The sequence below is a fragment of the Aethalodelphis obliquidens genome, unplaced genomic scaffold (genome assembly GCF_003676395.1).
Source record: "Aethalodelphis obliquidens isolate GAN/ISIS:26980383/991018 unplaced genomic scaffold, ASM367639v1 scaffold79, whole genome shotgun sequence".
NCBI lineage: Eukaryota > Metazoa > Chordata > Mammalia > Artiodactyla > Delphinidae > Aethalodelphis > Aethalodelphis obliquidens.
The window spans coordinates 1,119,978-1,129,152 of NW_020838023.1; the positions used below are offsets into that span (position 1 = coordinate 1,119,978).

Consider the following 9,175-nt stretch of genomic DNA (forward strand, 5'->3'; position numbering starts at 1 on the left):
TTATATGTAAGACATTGAAGAGAATCTTTCACAATAGTTAAAAACAGTTCATCAAGGATAAACAACAAAGTCCTACTGAGCAGCATAGGGGGCTACATTTAATATCCTGTGATAGACTATAATGGAAAAGAATATATAAAAAAAGAATGTCTATATGTGTGTAACGGAGTCACTTTGCTGTACAGCAGAGACTGGCACAACACTGTAAATCAACTATACTTCAATGAAAAAAAAAAAAAGTTCAAGTAATATGTGTGGGGGACTGCCCTGGTGGCGCAGTGGTTAAGAACCCGCCTGCCAGTGCAGGAGACACCGGTTTGAGCCCTGGTCCAGGAAGATCCCACATGCCACGGAGCAACTAAGCCCATGCGCCCCAACTACTGAGCCTGTGCTCTAGAGCCCAAAAGCCAGAACTACTCAGCCCATGTGCCACAACTACTGAAGCTCTTGAGCCTAGAGCACGTGCTCCGCAACAAAAGAAGCCTGCTCAGCAATAAGAAGCCCGTGCTTAATAAATTTTTTTATTAAAAAAGTGTGTGAAATGAATGAATGGATGAATGAATGAACAAAATTACAACTAGTCATTTCAATGTATGCTTAAGGTTTGTTTATAATTTAGCATTTGTTTGACACTGGGAAACACTTATTCCAAGACTGCAGTAACAACATTTATATTACATTTTAATTTGCTTTAATTAATCTATCTGGATAACCTGAGGCTGTTTTCAGAATACTGATAGCACTAAATACTACAGAAAATGACTGAGTTCTCACCATTTTTACAACTCATCAGTACTGTAAATATACTTCTGACTTCTCATTTTATATTTGTTTCATCTAATTGAGCGTATAATTTAATTGGAAATGCGCACCTCACCTAATACATATTTCACAGTCCTAACTAGCACATGTATAAGTTTCAACTATATTATGGATGATAATTCAGAGATAATGTCTGAATTACCATCTTGGTGACCTTGGGCAAATTAACAGTCCAGTTTGCTTATGGCATTGCTCTGTGCAACAAAGAATAAATACACTTAAATCACTCATAAGTTCTTGTGTGTCCTTTCCATTCAGAAAGTAGACACTTTGGTATAAACTTGTTTATCTCAAGAACTTTCAAAAGAGAAAAACCTTAGATTCTATACAGTTGGATAAAATCAAAAGCAGAAGACTTGTACTGTAATCTGTACTGTTGTAAGAAAGCGACATTGACCAGGTTGTATTAGTTCCCTGAATTTTAACTGCCTCATCAGTAAAATTGACATAGTAATAATTTTTTACCTGCCTGATTTAGTATTAGAAAATAATCTTAAAGTTCTATTCTAACAATTATATTGTATAATTCTATGAAAATATAAACTCTGAGATAAATCTTTAAAGACCACTAGATTTTACTATTCACTGTGTAGTTTGTCTAAGAAGTTGTTGTATATTATTTTTCAATATGTCAAGAAACTTCAGCAAGGTCACAGTCCAGATTTGGTATTCACAAGGCCTTACACTCTTCCAGTTTTATTGCCTTATATTTTTGTATTGACTAAGAAATGACACGATATTCTCCACTTCACTACCTATAAGGAAATCAAGCTGGGTAATGGGAATATTTAACCTGGAAGGAAATCCCATAGAATCAAATCAATCGGAAAATATGTGAAATGCAGATGGTAACCTAGAGGTGGATTTCACCCTGGAGAATTTTGCCCTTGACTGAGTCCCTGCTTTGTACAAGATCCATCAATTTTACAAAGAATGTTCAACATCATTATTAGGCCTACACTCTGCTAGCTACTCAGTAACGTGGCTATCTTTAGAATTTCATTATGTTTCTAAGGGTACATCTAATGATATGGCAAGTCAGGTTAAAGTAGATAGCAGCATGACAAGAGATTTTCCTCCTATCAACCCTGGATGGAAACAAAGCTGCCAATGCAAAAGAAACCACAAAGCTAGTGTTATAATATATTCCAAGTACTTTATATAGAAATACCTTTTTAAAATACATATTTACTCATTTATTTCACCAGGTAATTGTTGTGCACCCACTATAAGCCAAGTATGTTTTATATTGGGGATGAACTGTAATAAGAGCCAACACCTCCATACCATCATTGATTCTTGTTCTCTAATACATGGACAAAAGTGAAAATAAAATCACTGGTCTAATTTCTTTGAAATCAAAAGGCATGTTAGGTTGAAGACTGTCAAAGGTACCTAGACAGGAAACTGATTTTATATCCAAGGATTATAAAGGATTATATAGAAGTCTAATTCAGAATTGAATTCTAATATTTGGAGATCACCAGAATTAATGAGCAAAAAAAGAGTAAAAACATATAAATATTGTTTTACATTAGTCTTGACTGACAGTATATAATACCAGTGTGCCTTTAATTTTACATTATTAAAAAATTTCCTACTCAATCAGATTCATTTAACATTTACTAAGTACTAAATACCAGGTACAATGCCAAGTTCTGGTGAAACAAATATTAATAGGATAAACCTTGCGCTTCAAAGGAACACAGTCTAAGAGGGACAGCAGATGTGTATATGTCTTTAATATAATAAAATGTTTATTAAAATCAGGTGACATTTGTCATTGAAAGTGAAAAATTGTGGGCATGAAATAAAAAGCTAAAAGTAATTTAAATTATGTAATTAAAAATATGTACTGATTTACCAGATTGATAATATTACATTGATGAACTTTTCAAAATAAGTATCTACGCAAAAACTACTAAAAATAATTTCTAAAAAATTAAAATGCCATGTCTGTGCACACAAAAACATCTTTATATGAGTTAATTAAACATTAAAAATAAGATAAGCAAAATGATCATTTGTGGTACAAACGTACATTCTCTAATTGGTTTCCTAGGCATATTTAATGTCATTTTACTATTTTTTCTTAAGTATGTGGTTTTCAATATATTCTTATTTTTATTGGTATTGTTAAAGGTATTTTTAATACATTTTAAATCGTTGGCATGTTAACAGAGGTCTCTACCGGCCATACTATTTTTAATTGAGAAAGGTTTTTCTTTATAGGTATTGAGGTATCTGGTAGGACTAATTCTTTAAAATAGAGGAAAGTTTCAATTTGATTTTATTTCATACAACAATGTGTAAATATTTCAGCTTAAGTATTTTCACAGATAGTAAATTTTTACTTCTTTTCAGATACCTTTGACAAAAAATTTTATAATATAAAACTTATCAAGTTGTCTTAAATTATGATTTTTTTTGGAATAGTTCACTTGTAAGCTGTATAATTGTATGTTTTCTCAATTTTATTCCATTATAGTATAAAATATAAATTCAATCTGATTAAAAAATAAGAACTTCATCAAAAGATACTCTCTTTTCACAAGTCAAATCATGCTACAGGACAATAATAGTTTCAAGTTTTAATTTTATACAGTGTTTTAACTTTTTCATAAAAATAGCATTTAAACGTCTTCCTATTTCCAAACTTTGTTTCAATAATTATAATCCACCAAAATTTTCAAAAGCTGAAGATCTTTAACATGCCAATAACTGAATATTTTGATTAAAGATTTTCATATGATTTTAATATAAATCAACCAAATTTAAAGGTTTTATTTTCAAAACCATAGTAGGGCATTTTGCTTGATTATGAAAAAGTGCTTCAGAGATGCAAACTTTTCTAGGTCTGAATGACAATGAGTAGCGAAAACAGAACCTGGTACTGACATACTAAAGTTTATTTATTTTTGAATCAGCATTACTTTTTCATACATACAAAAAATGTAATTCAATTATTTTGATATATATAAAAATATTTGTAAATTTTAATGACAGTTTTATTGTGAGGCGTAGAATTTGCTTGGTTGCAGTTATGAATTACATGTACACCACAACCAATTCTAAGTATATATCTGTTTCTTAATTTTATAAGAGCTTTGTTTTTGCCATGAAGTTGTGTGTCACCAAAATTTATATTTGTATTATTATCACAAAACAAAGTCTTATCCTTAACACTATAATTTTGATATGTGATCTTTGTCTCATTTAAAAAATATTTAAAAGATAATTGTTTGCTTCAAGTTTAAAAAATGTATTGTGGTGTTAATATAAATAGAGGTAAGATAAATGGAAACAATAGTCGAAAGGAAAGAAGGGGAAAATGTAAATACACTCTCATTCTTTCATTACATATGACGTGTGTAATAGAAGTTAATGGTAGGTTTTGATCCTAGATATATGCTATTACTATTAGAGCAAGTACACCCCCACCTCCAAAATGTTTAGCCAATAAGTTAATAGAGGGGAAGAAAATGATGGTGGAAATGCACAGGTGGGTCCAATAAAAGTAAATAGCAATACAGCAGCCAAACAGGACCATAACAATTACATTATGTGTGAAGGGTCTAATGATTTAGACTGCAATTCGGGGGAAGGGGAAGTTGGGACAAAGTGAGAGAGTAGCACTGACATATATACACTACCAAATATAAAATAGATAGCTTGTGGGAAGCTGCTGTATAGCACAGGGAGATCAGCTCCATGCTTTGTGACAACCTAGAAGGGTGGAATAGGGAGGGTGGGAAGGAGATGCAAGAGGGAGGGGATATGGTGATATATGTATACATATAGCTGATTCACTTTGTTATGCAGCAGAAACTAACACAACATGGTAAAGCAATTATACTCCAATAAAGATGAAAAAAAATAAAGACTACAATTAAAAGGCAGAAATCTTCAGACTGTATAAAAAAACAAGACTCAAGCAAGTAGTATCTCAATCATGTGCTGTTTAAAGTAGAAACCTACTTTAAATATAAAGACAAGTTAAAAGGATGCTAAATGAAACACCATGCAAACACTAATTATAAGATATTCATATCAGACAATGCAAACTTCAAGACAAGGAAAATTCCCAGAGAAAAAGAAAGCTACTTCATTGTAATGAAACAGTCAACTCATTAAGAAGGCATAGCATCTCAAATGTAAACACCTAGTAACAGATCTTCATGATACACAAACATGACAGGACATGATAAGATAGAAAGAATAAACAGGCAAATCCACAATTGCTGTTGGGCATTTCAATGCTACTCTTTCATTAGTGGATTAAAAAAAAAGTAGACAAAATATCAGTAATAATATAGAACACTTCAAACACAATGCTATCAACCAACTGTATCTAATTGGTATTTAATTCACAATAATGGCAAGTGTACATTCTTTTCAAATGCACATGGTTCTTTTAGAAAAATATATGCTGGACCATAAAATAAGTCTAAGTAAATTTAATTATTGAAATGTTAAAATTGTAACTAAATTTATAATATGAGATGTTTCATCTTTATCACAATGAACTTTCAAAGACTATACTCTGCTTCATAAAATGGAGGTAAAAAGAAAAACTTTTGCTGGAATTAAAATATTTGAGGTGATTAATGTTACTGATGTGACATATAAGATTGGACTCATTTAACTATTTGGGAAGTTCTTCTGCTAAGGAAGCTGGCATGTTAACACTTTTCATATATGCAGAAGAGAATTTAGAACATAAAGTGATGAAATTAGTAGAGTTTTCATTTGTTCTAAATGAAAAGTCATGCTTTTTTTAAAACAGATTTATGTCTTCTAGTTTTCACATGGTCAATGACACCACATGATCCCCATGTATGTTAACATACATTGTGTACAAGTTGCATTTTCATCATCAATTTTCTTTTGTTTTAATTGAGATGTTACTGTTTTTCTTTTTTTTACATCTTTATTGGAGTATAATTGCTTTACAATGGTGTGTTTGTTTCTGCTTTATAACAAAGTGAATCAGTTATACATATACATATGTCCCCATATCTCCTCCCTCTTGCATCTCCCTCCCTCCCACCCTCCCTATCCCACCCCTCTAGTTGTTCACAAAGCACTGAGTTGATCTCCCTGTGCTATGTGGCTGCTTCCCACTAGCTATCGGTTTTACATTTAGTAGTGTATATATGTCCATGCCACTCTCTCACTTTGTCCCAGGTTACCCTTCCCCGCCCCCGTGTCCTCAAGTCCATTCTCTAGTAGGTCTGAGTCTTAATTCACATCCCGCCCCTAGGTTCTTCATGACCTTTTCTTTTTTTTTGGATTACATATATATGTGTTAGCATACGGTATTTGTTTTTCGCTTTCTGACTTACTTCACTCTGTATGACAGACTCTTGTCATTGGGGTTTTTGATGATTAGCACAACAAAATTAAAAAAAAAAATTTTGATGATTAGCAGACATTATGAGCAACTTGTAAAAAATCCTTAATATGTAAGTAATAAAAGTCTAAGAACCATGTAGTTAATCCAAGCAGGTATTCCAACAACTTATCATATTAAAATTTGTAGGCAATTTGTTCATAAAATAAAAATATCAAGTATCCATATCTTAAAATATTAATATACTGTTAGGTCTAAATCTCATGTTTAATATCATATATACTACATTCTCAATCAAAATATCCCATTTCACATGAGGTTAACAAGTTATTAGGAAAAATTGGTCTATTAATACCAATGATATCAGGGTCCCAGGGATAAATCTAAAACCAGGGAGAAATTTTATTTAGGAAATAATTCAACTGAAAAGAACATAGCTATAGTAGATAGGTACTTTAAAATAATCATAATAATAATCAATTTAATACATCAAGTACTTTAAAATGACAAAGATGTTGTTAATGTATTATCATGGCTCCAAATCACCATTTAATTATGTTTCATATTTTAGAATATAAAATTGCCCCTCTGTAGCTTAAAAGAATGTTAATATAATATACAAGCCAAGGAAGTCTCATTTTTTTCTGTATTCTACTACTTTTTGATTGTATAGAAAAATAACCAATCAGTACATGATTTACCCTCTAAAAATATTTTTACAATTTACCTAAATATGTTTAATTGAAATGGGATCATGTGGAACTCCCCACTTTTTAAAAAATGTGTTTCTGGATGTACTAAAATGCTTTGATTCACAAATCATAATAAACAAAAATTCTTCTAGCTCCTTTCCTGCTATCTTTTTGGGTTTAGTTTCAAATTTTGCAGGAATAAGTTTGTCTGACATCCTTGTTGATCTCTGCTGGGTCTTCCTGACGGTCTCCTTCAGCTGAACTTTCTTTTAGAAATCTTGGTGGAATTAAGCTTTCTTAAGAAATGAATATTCAGTATGTACTTTCTATCCTACTGCTGCCATAAATGTCTATTGTAAAATAATAAAACAGTATGATAAAATAAATAATTCTTAATTTATCCTATAAAATAAATAACAAACACTCATGGCAAGAACATTCAGACTATAGCTCTACAGCACATCTGTGCAACCTCTACTTCTGTGGATATTTCAAGAATACATATTTCTCAGTGATCTGGCCAACTCATGGCCTGACAGCTTTATGTATCTTTCAAGCCACAGAATAGATTATGACATAACTTGCTGTCATACAAAATAGCTGGCAGGGCAACAGTATCAAATAGTTCTCCCAATACCATCTAAGATCAGAATGAGTTAGATGTTAATATCTGAGAATATTTTCATTTCATCTACAAGAGCTCTATATGCTACCCATGAAGGGGAAGTGTAAGTTACCTGGCATCCACATAGGACTGGAAAATAGAGATGGGTTATCAGTATTTGTCTTTCAAAATTAATCATGTATTATAATTACTCTGAGCACTGGGAGTATATCTCACACATTACTAGATGAGATCAAAGACAATAGCTAATAAATACACCTTGGCTATTTTAACAGAACTATTAATAATGATACTTTGTTGAAAATGGAAAATACAGACCAAATGTCAAACAAGTCAGGATGCCAGGAAAATAGGCATAAACCAGGGCTGTCTTGGGCAAACGAGGATATACAGCCATTCTAATATAATACACACATAGTGCCAGGGCACTGCAGATATGGGAGTGACTAATTCTGCCTAGAAGTTCATTAGTACTTAAAGTATCATTTGACCTGGGCCTTGGAAAATGATTATGGATTTTTGAATGTGGACTTAAGTGTTCCAGGAACATGGAAGAGAGTTTGCAAAAGAAGCAGAAATGTGAAAGGTCAATGTCTTTTCAGGACAGTGCAGTTAGATGACTAGATGTATGTAACTGAATAGTGAGAGATGAAGCTGGCAGATAATTTGGGTGCAAATTGTGGAGGCTTTAAATGTAATTCCACAGTTTTGAACTTATGACTGTGTAGCCATAAAATAATTTTAAACAGAGGAGTGATGTCTGATTTATATTTTCAAAACATCAGTCAGGTGGAAATGTAGAGAAAAGTCTGGCTGGAGAGACAATGAAGTGAGTGGCTGGTCGACTGCTACAGCAGTGCAGGCAGTAATAATGAGGATGGGAACAAATGCAGGGGCACCATGCAGTCCTTTAAGGCCGGGAGACATCAACGTCTCATGACTAAGGAATCCATCTCCTTGAGAATTTTCAACAGTATAAGATATGGCCCTTGGTATTTTGTATTATCCAGCAGGGGCATATTCTTAAAAGAGATGTCAAAGAGTGAAGAGCACAGAAAATGCTCTGTCAAAATCAACTATTCTGTGGGCAAATGACAGCATGATACTTAAAGATGTCCTCGCTGAGGAACTAAAGTGGGATGAGACAAGCAGATTACAAATTAAAGTAGGAGATATATATAGAGCCTGACTGCTGAGAACCAAGGGCAGAACATAGGACAGCATGAGGTAGCCACGTCAGACTTAAGTAGCTGTGATTAAGCAAAAGAGTCTTGCAGAATATAACACGAAGAGGCAAAGCAAAAGACTACAAAGACTGACTAGATCATGAAATAGAAGGCATGAGGCTGCTGATAGTGGCTTGACAGTGATTATGAAGCTGGTATGTGACCTACATTTCAGTTAAATTCACTTTGCACCAAGTTCACTGAAATCCATTTTGTTGGTTGCATTTTGTTGCTTAAGACTGTTTTGCTGCTATTTCCTGATTCATTCCTCTTTTAAGTTATTATTTGACACTTAGCTCTTTGCTCAAAAAAGGAACAGGCACTGTGGTGGTGATGGTGGGTGGAATGGGAACAGAATGAAAATCTGACAATTAAAATAATGATACAAACTGATTTGGCTACTATTGTTCTAGTTTATGCCTGTTGTCCAGCTTAATTTTTTTTTTTTTTTTTTTTT

The 9,175-nt window shown here is 32.7% G+C and overlaps 1 protein-coding gene across 3 annotated transcripts in view; it reads right to left on the reverse strand.

Annotated features, from left to right (window-relative positions):
• The window catches only part of CSMD3 (CUB and Sushi multiple domains 3), a 1,084,122-nt gene that overhangs the window by 294,160 nt on the left and 780,787 nt on the right, over nucleotides 1-9,175 (reverse strand). The gene's annotated exons all lie outside the window — the stretch shown is intronic.